Source organism: Ambystoma mexicanum, chromosome 11 (assembly GCF_040938575.1).
Source record: "Ambystoma mexicanum isolate Mex_15411 chromosome 11, UKY_AmexF1_1, whole genome shotgun sequence".
Taxonomy (NCBI): domain Eukaryota; kingdom Metazoa; phylum Chordata; class Amphibia; order Caudata; family Ambystomatidae; genus Ambystoma; species Ambystoma mexicanum.
In genome coordinates, this window is record NC_090934.1 from 425933232 (window position 1) to 425946910 (window position 13679).

The 13679-nt window shown below is 52.5% G+C and overlaps 1 protein-coding gene across 7 annotated transcripts in view; it reads left to right on the plus strand.

The window, feature by feature from the left end:
• Nucleotides 1-13679, plus strand: part of PHF21A (PHD finger protein 21A) — a 2009174-nt gene that overhangs the window by 1751012 nt on the left and 244483 nt on the right. The gene's annotated exons all lie outside the window — the stretch shown is intronic.

Below are 13679 nucleotides of genomic sequence, written 5' to 3' on the forward strand. Positions count from 1 at the left end.
CACCTTGACCTCCCCTGTCCCTTGACAATGCCTACAGCTGCACTGCCAGTCTCCTCCTCCGTCATTCGGCCGATGAAGCCTGTGTCAGTTGCTGCATTTGCCTCTTCCTTCATCCCTTTTCCTCCTCCCCCTTGTTTTGACTCTCCTAAATGTTATTTCCAACCTCCATCTCTCTATCTACAACACCCTGGACATCTTTGCCCCTTTCATGCGCATCTGCATGAAGCGTGCCTCCAAATGCAACTCTTGGTATGTGTCATGAGCACTACTCCCGAGGAGCCAGGACTGGCCCAGCGCCCCCGGAAGCAGACCCTTCTTCCACATCTCCGGACCCAGCAGACCCCTACAGGGGCCCTTTGGAACAATCCAGTCTGGCTGAAGTCCCCAGCCATCAGGGCTGGGAGGAACTATTTCCTCTATTCAGGAACTCTTTTCTTACCTGGGTGGGGCCGGTGGAAGAAAACACACCTGAAGCACTTCTCTGCTATTTAAACCACGCCCGATGGAATACACGTGCTTCGCGTTATTCTGCATCAGCAGCAGGGCGCTCACCGAGTCGGCTCCTGCATCCTGGCTCCTGACACGCCCGCCAGCACCCAGAACACCTGCAAACAGACAAGAAAAGAGAAGGCGAGCATTAGAAATTACTTACCGGAATCCGGCCTCAGCAATCCTACCTCCGACGATCCTGCAAAGGAAAGGTACAAGATTAGCAGCGCTCTCAAACGCTCGCAGCCGCGCCGCCTTGCCTTACCCATCCGTGGCCTCGCCGAACTCCACCGCGGCCACGATGCCGGCAGCATCTCGGCACCTGAAAAACAGAAAAAGACAGTCATTAGAGGTGCCCGCTCTAAAGCGGCCACATTTCTTCCACTTACTTACGTGCCTCATCACGCGCGACAGCGGCTGTGTCGCCGGCAGCATCTCGGCACCTGTAAGCAGAAAAAGACAATCATTAGAAGTAAGCAGTGGCTTTTCTTTCACTTACCTTCCTCCACCGCGGCTACGACGCCAGCTACATCCCAGCACCTGCACAAGAGGAATACATGGTGAGCACTAACTAAGCACGGAGAACAAATACTCACCAAGAGACTTACCAGCTTTAGGTTTCTGGGCCCCGGCTCCTGTGGAGAAAAGACACTCATACTTACGGCTACCGTAGGAGAGACGAAGGACACAGTGTCCGCAACTATTTCCCATCCAGTGACGTAACTGGATTCTGCGCACCCCTGCACCTGAAGCAGGATGGAGAGCTCATCTTTACAATACCTAAGGTGAGAGCTCGCAGAAACCAAGTTGGGGTCAAGAAGAGTGAGAAACGGGAGATTGGTGGGAACACATATCCACCCCAGCTGGTAATCAATCCCTTTTCTTCCACCTGCAGAAAACTTACTCTACAAGCCAGGCAATCCAAATTCGGAGGAGCATCTTCCGGGCCCTGCGCCTCACGATTGAAGAAACTGTAACAGTCCAGTTCGGGTCAGCGTCTCTGTGGGAATCAGGTGAGCGTTACAGTATGATTCTGACATTGCAGCTTTGAAACGCAAGTGCAAGGCTGCAGAGCGGAACTGGCGAGTATCTATCTCATCCTCTGAGCTGGCCTGCTGCTTACTCCCAAAGGCAATATCCTCTCACTATCTGCTCTAAAACGAGAGCTCATGTCCAATCCTGCATCTCTGGAGCCTCGAATAACACAGCTGAATTTGTTTAAATCAGCAAGGAACTTGCCAATACTACTGTAGTCGTCTCCTGCCCACCACCCTCTGCTCTGCACTGGCCTCCCACTTCTCCAACTCTGGACATCCTGTCCTCTATGACCTCTGCTCCCCCCTTGACCTCCCTCCTTTGCTTGCCTCCCTTGGCCCCCTCTCTCCCCCCACCCACACTCTCCTCCTTCTCTCCCATTGCACCAGACAAGATCTCTAGAGTTGCCCACTCTGTGAAAGCTCCTCTATACAGGTGCACCCCTGCTCCTCCAGAACCATCAAGGACAACATCGCCTCTCGCCCCAGCCTTGGCTGACCTCTGCAACCACTCCTTTGCCACTGGCTCCTTCCCACAATCCCTTAAGCACTCTTGTGCACCCTCTCCTAAAAAAGCCAACTGCAGACCGACCCCTCCTGCCAGACTACCTATCGCCCTATCTCTTTCACCCCCTTCTTGTGCAAATTCACGGAGAAGATGGTCATCCCCAATTGACCCTCTACACCGAACTGATTGGCTGCTTCCATGACCACCAGTCTGGTTTTGGGGCATCCAGAGGCATGGAGACTGCTCTCCTGAACACCTGTGAAGACATGCTCTCTAACCTGGATTCTAACGCACCATCTCTCTTCTGATACTCCTTGATTTGTCTTCTGCCTTTGACACAGTCAACCACTCCATCCTCATAAACCATCTCCATGATACCCTTGGCATCAAAGACCAAGCACTGGCATGGTTGACCTCCTTCCTCTCAAACAGACCCTCCTAAGTGCGAATGGGTCCTTTTCTCTCCTCCATCTCACACTCTACCTGTGGCGTTCCTCAGGTCTCTATACTATTGCCATGGCTCTTCAACATCTGCTTAGCCCCTTTGGCACAATTGAATTCCACCTTCTCCCCTCATTTTCAGTGTTATTCAGACAACACACAACTCTCCTTCAAGCTTCCATCAGCCACCTCCTCCTCCTCTCTCATACCCGACTGACTGCTATTCAGGCATGGTGCTCTGCCAATGATCTCTGCCTTAATGCCAGTAAAACAGAGATCCTTCTTATCGGGACGCCCGCTTCTTACTTCCCTCCACCATCTGGCCAGCCTTGTTGAGTAACCTTCCCTTCACCCACTTGTGAGGCAAAAAGACCTTGGGGTCACCTTTGACTCCTCTCTATCTTTCTCTCCACACATCACAGACCTCACCAAGAAGTCCAACTTCCACCTCCACTTCCTCAGGAGCATTTTTCCTTTCCTCACCTTCCCCTAGAAGCACAGTATTCAGAGCCCTGGGTCTCTCGGGGCTGGACTACTGCAACAGCCTCTTCCTCACTCTGCCTCTTTCCTCCCTTGGTCCCCTTCAACTTTTCCAGACTAAGTCTGTGTGACTTATCCTTGTCCTCAAGCTCAGGGACCGCATCTCTCCAGCCCTAAAATCTCCCCACTGGCGCCCAGTGACCGCAAGGATCAAATTCAAGACTCTCCATCATCCACAAGGTTGCCTGGGACCTGGGACCTCTCTACATACAGCTTTCCCTACCTAAATACCTCCCCGCCAGAGTCTTTCGATCCTCTGGCTCCAACTCTCTTCAGGTCAAATGCTTTTCCAAACAGAGAGTGGGCTGTGGATCCCTTTCCTTGACATGGTCCGCCCTCTGGAACGACCTCCCTGCCCTCCTCAGACTTGAGCCGGAACTTCTTAATTTCCGGAAACTTCTCAAGACTTTCTTTTCCTCCTCCTTCCTTCCCTTCCCCCTGCTAATGTTCCCTCTGCCACTGTGACTGGAGCCTGGTCCCTCCAGAGTTACACAGGGGACAGACCACCCCCCCCCCCACCAGTGCCCCCAGCATCCCTTGCCAGCACTGCCTTTCGGTCTCCCTTCCCAGGACTAGCTGTAACCCAATCCACCCTTTCCTCAGCTCTTGCCCTCCCTTTTTCCCACTTGCACTTGCCGTCTTGGCTCCCCCAGCACTTGCCTTTCTTGGCCCCCCTAGCACTTACCCTCCACACCCTACCAGGGGCACTTCACTTCTGCACTTCCTCCATCTAACCCTGCACCTATTGCCTCGTTCTTGAACTTGCAAGGTAGGATTGCCACAAGGACAATATAACTGTGTTCTTCCTATGTTTCTCTTCCCTAATTTGTCTTGTGGCACCTGGAAACAGTTGTCTATAGGCACCATACAAATGTCAAATACATAAATAAGGGAGCTATAGAACTCAGTCCAGTTCTAAAGGGAAACAAGGGGATTTATTCAATATAATTCCTTGTACCCAAAAAGGATCTAACCATGGGTCCTGTTTCAGATCTGCGCCCTGCAAACATGTATGTCAAGCCTCAGAAATTGAGGATGTCAACTTTACAAGAAGTCATTCCTCTTCTAAAACAAAGAGATTGTATGGCAGCACTGGATATGAAAGATGCATGCTGTCATATTTCACTGTTGCTAGCGCACAGGTAATACTGAAGGTTCAAGGTGGGCGAGACTTAGTATCAGTTCTCTCCTCCGGCATAGCCTCAACACCAAGAGTGTTAACCAAGATCCTAGCAGTAGTAGCGGCACACCTCAGCAGGCAGTCCATTCCGGTGTACCCTCATCTGGACCGCTGGCTGATGAGAGGAGAGACACATCAGGTGTGTCTGCTAAACACCCAAAAGACAATAGACCTTCTCATCCAATTAGGATTCTCCATCAACGGGAAGAAATCCAGTCTAGTTCCCAGCCAAGTAAAGCAATTTCTTGGGGCTTTTGTTTGGACAGAAGACGGCCTTGTCTTCCATTCCAGCGAGCGGGTACAAAACATGCTGTTTCAAATACCTCAGTATGTAGCCAGGTACCAGATGACGGTACGTAAAGCTATGCGCCTGCTAGGAATGATGGCTTCCAGCATTTATCTAGAGCCACACGCTCATCTGTGCATGCGTCCAATGCAGGAGTGGCTCTCAAACCAATGGTCTCGAGCAAGTGCACAGTGGCACAATCTAGTGGCTGTCTCGAATGCCCTTGTACTATTACTGAGGTGGTGGATAAGGAAAAACCTTTTGAAGAGAAAATCGTTCACCACCTGCACAGTGAAGGCCACTCTCACCACAGATGCATCCTTATTAGGGTGGGGAGCTCCCCTTCACCAGTATGGGGTCTGGCGTGGATTCACAGGCTCATGAATATTCCCTGTCGTCAGGCTGGGAATCCTAAGTAAATGAAAAAACAGTTTCACTTTCAATTAGAAACTGTATTTCGAGGGGATTGTGTCCTCTGACATATTCTTCAGCTATGACAGTAATCACCACAGCTGTGCTGCTTCGGAATACTTTTGGCTCCTGCGTCGATGACGTCGATACGCTGTCCCTCGAGGGCCACCGTCGAGCGCCGATGTCACCGAATGTTATATGTAGGGCGTACGACCCCCGTAGTCTCAGTTCTGTTTTTTCCGTGAACGTGTTCGCTTCGGAATCTCTGCGCGCTTCGGTTCTTCTCCTGTTGAATCGATTCTTCTAACTTGGTATTGTGAATGTCTTTGTCGTCTTCTACCCCGCGGTCGGGCTTCAAGAAGCGTCGGGATTGCAGTTCTACGATGTCCCTGACGGACCCGCACAACGTCTGCCTTTGGTGCCTCGGCAAGAGCCACGCCACCGATGAATGCCAGTCCTTGACGTCGAAGGCCTTGCAGGAGCGGAAGAAGTTGCTGTGGGTACGGTTTCCAAGCCCCGTAAGTTGAAATCCGCTGGGCTTTCAACTGACGATTCAAGGGGCACTCTCCGCGTTGGCGCAACTCCAGAGGGTCTCGTTCTCGGAGTGGGTCCTGCCATTCCTCTGCCTCTTCTAGACACTCTCGGAAGCGCCGTCACCGGTCGCCTTCCCTGTCCTCGTCCGAGGACTTCGCCAGACGGGGGGTGGCTTGTCCCAAAAAGCATTAATCACCGGCAGAATGGGACGCATTTCGCAAGGAGATGATGGTGATTTTCGAATCGCAGGGCACCGTTCCGGCCACGCCTTCGAGAGAAGCCGGCAAGGAACGCGCTAGGGCCACCGCTCATAAGCCTTCGGCCTCAGGCGGTCGGCGCGATAATCAGGCGCCGTAGAGGTCCCAATCAGACCAGGTTGATCGCCATATCCGTGCCAGGTCCCGGTCCTCGACGCCCTCAAGACCATTGGAGCCTGTGAGGCCTTCTAAGAAGGCATCGGCGCCATGTCCGTCGAGGGACACGCTTCGGCTCGGAGGAAGCCTTCGGCGCCGAGGCCGTCGAAGGACATGCTCGGGGCTCTGCCTCGAAGCCATTGTCGAAGTCGTCTGCGCCACGCTCGACGTCGACGCCGATTCCATCGATGCCTTTTGAAGAGGCTTTACCGGAGGTGCACCGGAGATCCGTGGAACCTCCGAGGAAGGCTTTGAGCAAATCAGTGAGGCCTGTGTTTGAGCCTTTTTCTTTACCTTCATCCAGGGATTTATTCCAGCCTTTGGATTACATCTCAGAGGTGGAAGAAGGGTCAGATGAGGAGGGGTTGGTACCTCCTGAGGTTCCTGATGACCTGTTGTCGGGTCACGGCCAGATGGAAGACCTGCGTCAGTCTTTACATGACGCCAGTGGTCTGGACACCTCCCCGGAGGTTGAGTTTGGCAGGCTTGAGCCTGGTACACACGCCGAGTCTTCGTACAGGCGTCTCATGTCGAGGGTGAAGGAGTACTTGGGGTGGTCTGCTCCACCTGTGGATTTTCTGCAGGATGACCTGACAGATATATTGGACCAAGGTCCACCCACTGACCCGGTGCTGCCATTTCATATGGCCTTACAAAGACGGGTGGCGGCGGCTTGGACTGCTCCGGAGAGTCTCTCGGCAGTGAATAAGTTGCTAACGAAAAAATACAGTCCAGCCAGTGGCGACCCCGGCTACTTGTGTGCGCACCCCACTCCGGAGAGTTGTTTGGTGCAGGCTGCTACGGCCCCAGCAAAGCAGGCTGCGTACCCTACCATCCCTCCGGATAGGGATGACAAGCGCTTTGACGGCTGGCCGAAGAAAGTATTTTCATCTGGGGGTATGGCTTTAAAGGCAGCCAGCTCCGTTTGTGCCTTGGCACGATTCACTCACACTCTGTGGAATTGTGTATCTTTGCCATGTGTGAATCTTTTCAGTCGGGTCTGGACGTGGCAGACTGTGTCAGCCAGTCCATGGCGGCAAGCACCGTGATGCGCAGTTTTGCGTGGTTACGGTTTGCTCCTAATGTACAGTCCCGGCTTCTCAACATGCCCTTTGATGGTGACCATCTTTTTGGCAGCAAGGCTGACGAGAGCCTCGAGTGGTTGCAGACCTCCAAAGCTGCAGCAAAGTCGTTGAGAGCTGCAGTGCGTCAACCTCCGCCTTTTCATCCTAGGGGACAGCAATGGAGGGGAGGTTCCTTTTGATACTATTCTTCCTTTGGTAGATCGAGGGGAGCTGCCAGTCAAAGGGGCCAACATAGGAGTACCAGAGGTGGAAAGTGAGGTATTCGAGGTACTGAAGCCGCTCGTTCAGTTGCCTCTTTGTCCTCAGGCACTGCCGCAGCAGCTTCCGCTCAGTCATGAGGCCATGTCCCATGGTTCGCCGGTTGGAGGAAGGCTGGCGCAGCATCTTGTAGAATGGCGTGCCATTACTTCAGATGTGTGGGTTCTGGAGATCATAGCCCATGGCTATTGTCTTCCTTTCCGGCAGAGGCCATAGAACTGGTGCCTGTAGCGGAGAGAAGCAAGGGATGGTATTCCCCATATTTTTTGATCCTGAAAAAAAGACAGGGGATTGAGACCCATCATGGACTTGCGTGGTTTGAACAAGCTCCTCAGGAAGGACAAGTTCAAGATGGTTAGTCTCTCACAAGTCCTCCAGGCCCTTCAACTTCAGGACTGGTTGGTGTCTCTCGACCTCAAGGATGCTTACTTTAATGTGCCGATTCATCCCAAGCACAGGAAGTACCTGAGGTTCGCGGTTGGCGACTCGCATTTTCAGTTTCGGGTCCTGCCGTTCAGATTGACCTCCGCCCGAGGGTCTTCACCAAGCTAATGGTGGTGGTGGCAGCGTATCTCAGGAAAGGGGGGATTCCCATCTGCCCCTACCTGGACGATTGGTTGATCAAGGCGCGCTCTCCAGAGCAAGCCCTGGATCATCTGTCGGTCACCTGCCACTCCCTTCACAAGCTGGGCTTCTCCCTCAACTTAAAGAAGTCTCATTTGACACCTACTCAGCGGCTCCAGTACATCAGAGCAGTACTCGACACATCCCAGGGGCAGTGTTCGCCTCCCCAGGTGAGGGCTCATCACATTCTGCAGATGGTGGACAAGTTTCAACATGCCCATAGTCTCCCGGCGTTAGAGTTCTTGAGGTTGCTTGGCCTCATGGCATCCCACATTCTACTGGTGCCAGGGGCCAAGCTGCGGATGAGATCACTGCAGTGGGCTCTCAAGATGCAGTGGTCGCAGTCCTCCGGCAGGATGTCTGATCCCGTTCAGGTTCCGCCCTCGATCAGTCAGGATCTTCTGTGGTGGGCCGTCAAAGGCAATCTGATGAAGGGGGCTCCATTTTGACTACCCTGGCCGGAGGTAACGATCGTGATGGACGCATCGCTCACGGGATGGGGCTCTCATGCCAACGAGTTGACAGTCAGCAGTCGTTGGTCTCCGTCGGAGTGCAGACTCCATATCAATCTGTTGAAGCTGATAGCCGTCAGGTAAGCCCTGAAGGCTTTTCTGCCGTCTGTGTGGGGGTAGAGTGTCCTGATTATGATGGACAATACAGTGGCCATGCACTACCTCAACAAAAAGGGGAAGGGGTTCAGGGTGTCTCCCACTGTGCACAGAGGCGATGCAGCTCTGGTTCTGGGTCATCCAGCAGGAAATTTGGATCTCGGTAGTTCATCTGGCCGGAGACAAACGCGGCGGCGGATGCTCTGAGCAGGCAGAGCACGGTCTCTCACGAGTGGGAGCTGGCTCAGGAAGTTCTTTTGAAGATCTTCACCCTTTGGGGGACCCCACATGTGGATGTCTTCGCCACCAGTGTCAACCGGAAGTGCGAGACATTCTGTTCGCGGGAATTTCCTCCAAGAGGAGCCTTAGGGGTGTGTTTGTAGTGGAGTGGTCCTTCCCACTGCTGTACGCGTTTCCTCCAATCCCCGTCATTCCGCAAGTGTTACGGCGGTTTGGTTCCCGAATGATCCTCATTGCTCCGGCATGGGCCAGGAGAGCGCGGTACCCGGACCTTCTAGACATGTCCATCTGCCCTCCACGCCGTCTTCCCTAACGAGACGATCTGCTCTCACAGGAGGGGGGTCGGTTTCTCCATCCGGAGGTCAAGTCGCTCAGCCTTCATGCTTGGCATCTGAAAGGCTGAGCTATAAGGATTGGGACCTCCCTGAAGACATGATGGAGGTGTTGCTTTCGGCCAGAAGGCACACAACAAAATCACTGTACCATTGCCGTTGGAGAAAGTTCTGTGACTGGTGCCGGGTACAGAATGTGGATCCTTTTCAGTGTTCAATTCCTGTGATTCTGTCTTTTTTTGCTTTCATTAGGCCACACGGGCCTGCAAGTGAGTACCATTAAGGGTTACCTGGCGGCGCTGTCCATATTTAAGCGCTCGTCTGAGCAGTGTTCTTATCTTAAGATTCCTTTGATTTCTCAGTTTCTAAAAGGGCTAACTAATGTGTTTCCACCGTCGCCTTTCCAGGTGCCGGGATGGGATTGGAATTTAGTTCTAAAGTTCCTAATGGGAGCTCCGTTTGAGCCCTTACGTTCTTGTCCATTGAGACTGTTGTCCTTTAAGACTGTATTTTTAGTTGCGGTTACTTCCGCTCACAGAGTGAGTGAGTTGCTGGCACTCTCCGCCAAGCCACCTTTCACAGTGTTCCATAAGGACAGGGTTGTCCTTAGGGTTCGTCCTTCTTTTCTTCTGAAGGTTGTGTCGGAATTTTATTTGAGCCAGCAGGTTATTCTTCCGGCGTTCTATCCTCCTCCGCATCCTGGTAAGGAAGAGGAGAGGATCCATAGATTAGATCCGAGGAGAGCTTTGAGCTTCTATCTCTCACGGTTGTCCCGGGTCAGAGTGGACGATCAGCTGTTTGTAGGATACTCTGGAAGGCGGTTAGGTCAAGCTGTTACCAAGCAGACCTTGTCCAGATGGATCATTTTGACGATCTCTGAATGTTACTGTTTGGCTGGTAAGGACCCTCCGGTAGGCTTACGGGCCCATTCTACAAGGGGTGTGGCTGCCTCTACTGCTCTGCAGGGGGGTGTTCCTCTGTCCATACTTTTGTAAAACACTACTCCCTGGATTCTATCCATGGGCAAGATTTGGCCTTTGGTAAGGCGGTCCTCTATTCTGCAATTTGATTGGGCATTCTAAAATTCAAAATTCTTTTCCCACCTCCATACTTTGGTACTGCTTTGGGAGTCTGTCATAGATGTGGAATGCGTCGGAGGACCCAATCTCCTCGAAGAACAAGTTACTTTCTTACCTGGTAACGTTCTTTCGATGGGTTGTTCCGCCGACGTATTGCACATTGCACCCTCCCAGCCTGCCCCTCTACAGAATTGCTTATGCGATTGCAGCTTACGTTTCCGCAAGGCTTTCTGTATTCATACTGACAGATGATTGGTGCCACACGTTCTGGGGGAAAAAAACTACAACTGAGGCTACGGGCGTCGTGCGTCCTACATATAACATCCGGTGACGTCGGCGCTCGACAGAGGCCCTCGAGGGACAGCGTATCGAAGTCATCGATGCAGGAAGCAGACACCGAATAAATTTCAGAAGCAGCACAGCTGTGGTGATTACTGTCATAGATGTGGAATACGTCGGAGGAACATCCCATCGAAAGAACGTTACCAGGTAAGAAAGTAACTTGTTCTCCTCTGAACCAATCGCTGTCCTGTGGGTCATACTGCCCCCTTTCAAGACAACCCTCTCCCTAAGCCCTTCCTCTGGCAGCCTTCTTCAGATTTATACTGCATGCTTTGCTCTCTGAGCTATGTATGTTTTTGTGTTAACATTAACATTTTGATTTGAAAGCCTGTGAGCCCTTTTCTTCATCTGCCGATAACGGGGACCCGTTGTCGGTGAAGTTTTGCATCCCTCAAGGGCGAAGATCCATTGAAGATTTTACAAGGGCATCTTGGGCCTACTTCACGCCCTCCGACCATGATTATGGAGGAGGAGGGAAGGTCCCTCTTCAGGCCCTGCGCCAAATGTGGGCTATGGAATGTGTTTTTGGAGGACAAGCACCTGCAATACCTCTACTGCCTGAACCCGAACCACAAGAAAGTGGAGTGCGAGGTATGCCTCGGTTTCTCCAAGGAAATGACGAAAGACGGCATCTAGGCTGGTGACATGGCTTAACATGAACAAGGCCTCCGACCTGTGCTCCGAGCAGGGTTATGTCTCTTCCAGGACCGGCCGGTCCGAGGAGCGGTCTTCTAAGTTCTTTGAGGTTGCCTCATCCATGAGGCCCCAAGATAAGTCTGAGTCCACTGGGTTCGCCATGGAAGCAGGTCCCAAAGTGGGTAGAGGGATCAGCATCACCTTCCGCCTCCGTTGCTAGCATACTTTCAAGCTCCTCTTCAAAGAGGAAGTCATCTACCCCGGATAAACTACGGGAGAAATCCGAGAAGTTGCGGACAGGGGAAATTGCGGCCGCGCAGCCCAAGCAGGCTCAGCAGGCACAGGCAAAGACCTTGTTGGCAACTCTGACTACTAGTACTACCACGGCAGCTATGGGCGCTGATCCAACGAGGGTAGCTCCCAATGCTCTGTAAGTGTCCTCCTCAAAGTCACTGCAGAGGCGTGACACCTCTGCAGTGACTTTGGCAAAGTCTGTAGGCATACCCGAGGGGGTGAAAAAGGCCCAGTTTCAAGACCCTCATGGGGGTGAGGAGGGCAATATCTGGGGCGGCAGGGGGCCCAAAACAGCCCTCCCAGGCTGTCGCCTAAGCCGATGAGGTCTTGTCCAAGGATGACAATCAGGAGTCCTTGCATATGGGAAAGAAGGTGATTTACACTGCTTTGTCCACTATCAAGGCGGCCAACGCACTGGCCAGGTACGACAGGGAATTGTGGTACAAACTAGGAGCGATCCTGGAGTTCCTTGCAGACCAAAAGAAGTTGGAAGTCCTTGCTCTCTTCTAGGAAAGGGGAAGTGGCATTGGATGACAACATCACAGTGGCATTGGACGTCGCCAACACAGGGTTCCAGCAAATCAGGAACGGTGTCTGCCTTCGTCGACAGGGTTGGATGAAAGCCACTAATTTCCTTCCGGAGGTCCAAGCGAAGGTGCTGGACATGCCCTTTGACAGGGAAAATCTGTTTGGGAAGGTCGTCCAGGCCATCAAGACGGATACGGAGACGACCCGTTCCCTGGGCACTCACCAGCAGCCCCGCTCGTCCTCTTTTCGCTCCTCCAGGGCAAAGTCGAGCAGGTCTTCAAAAGGGTTCTCCACGTCGTACAGACAGCCTTCCAGATCCTCAATGCAAGAAGCTTTCAGAGGCTGTTCCCAGGCCTACGGTAGTGGAGGACAGCATCTCCGTTGCCCGCAGGCCAGGACGCCTGCGTCGAAGCAAGCCTGAACTGACAGGGAAGTCAAGCCCTCACTCGTCCACCACAGTGGGAGGCTGCCTGACGAGGTTAGTCTGCAAGTGGAGAAAGATCCCCAACAGATGGGTGCTGAATGTTCTCGACCCAAGGACACACCCTGGAGTTCGAACGCAGGTGTGCGCGTAACCCTCCGGCTCCCCGTCAGAAGCAGCACATCGCTCAGCTTCTAGAAGAAGTACGTGCCAGGCTGCGAAAAAGGGCAATAGAGCTAGTTCCCCAATGGCTCCGAAGTCTATTCCAGATACTTTCTAATCAGAACAAAGACGGGGGGCTGGAGGCCCATCCTGGACCTACGACGTCTGAACAAATACCTTAAATCCCAAAGGTTCTGGAGGTGTCCGGTCAAATGTTCGAATGCATTTGATCGAATGAGAAAATGCTCGAGTCAATTTGACCGGAAAGGATGTATTTAGTTTTTGCTCTAGTATAGTTAAAAAAAAAAAGGTGTTTTAACACCAAAAAACAGGGGTTAGAGGGACGGACCCCACCAAAAAAAAAAAAAAGAAAAAGACCCTTTTTTTCGGTCAAATTGACTCAAGCATATTGTCATTCGATCAAATGCATTCGAGCATTTGACCTATAACTGGTTCTGGATGGTCACGTAGCAACATGTGCTCAGGCAACTGGAAAAAGGAGACTTCTTGACGTCATTGGACCTGGAGGATGCCTATTTCCACGTCCCCATTTACAAGAAACATCAGAAGTTTCTGCATTTCGTGGAGCAGCGCCATCACTACCAGTACAAGGCCTTACCTTTCGGCTTGAAGTCGGCCCCCAGAGTTTTCAGGAAATGCCTGGCACCAGTGGCTGATACGCGCCCGCTCACGGGACCTGGCAGACGGACACATGGAGACAACCTTGCGGCTATTGACGGATCTGGAATTCTCTGTCAGCTATCTGAAGTCCTGCTTCATGCCATTGCAGAACGTGCTGTTCCTAGGCGCCAGACTCAAAAAGGTGTCTTGCCTATCGTCGCCCTTGGTGGAGAGGCTAGCATCCATTTAAGGAAAGGTGCAATAGCTATCGTCGAAGACGGCCAAGGTACAGGCCTTCAAGTCGTTACTGGGCATGTCGTCCTGCATCTACCTCGTCCGTCTCTGCAGGTTGCAGATGCGAACCCCCCCTGCCCTCCCCCTAAAGGAATTCCTAGATGCCCGCTGGATACAGGTATCCAGAAACTTCAGACAACATCACTCTCAACTAATTGTTCCGGAGGGTGATAGTGGTGGGGCCCTACCATGCAAGCAACGGTATCTGACATTCCACGAATCAAGGGTGGTGCTGCGTTTCCACCCCTCTTTCATGTCTAAGGTTCCATCTGAAACCTTAGTTGCCAGGCGGAAAGGACCTTGCGCTCGCTGGACGTTG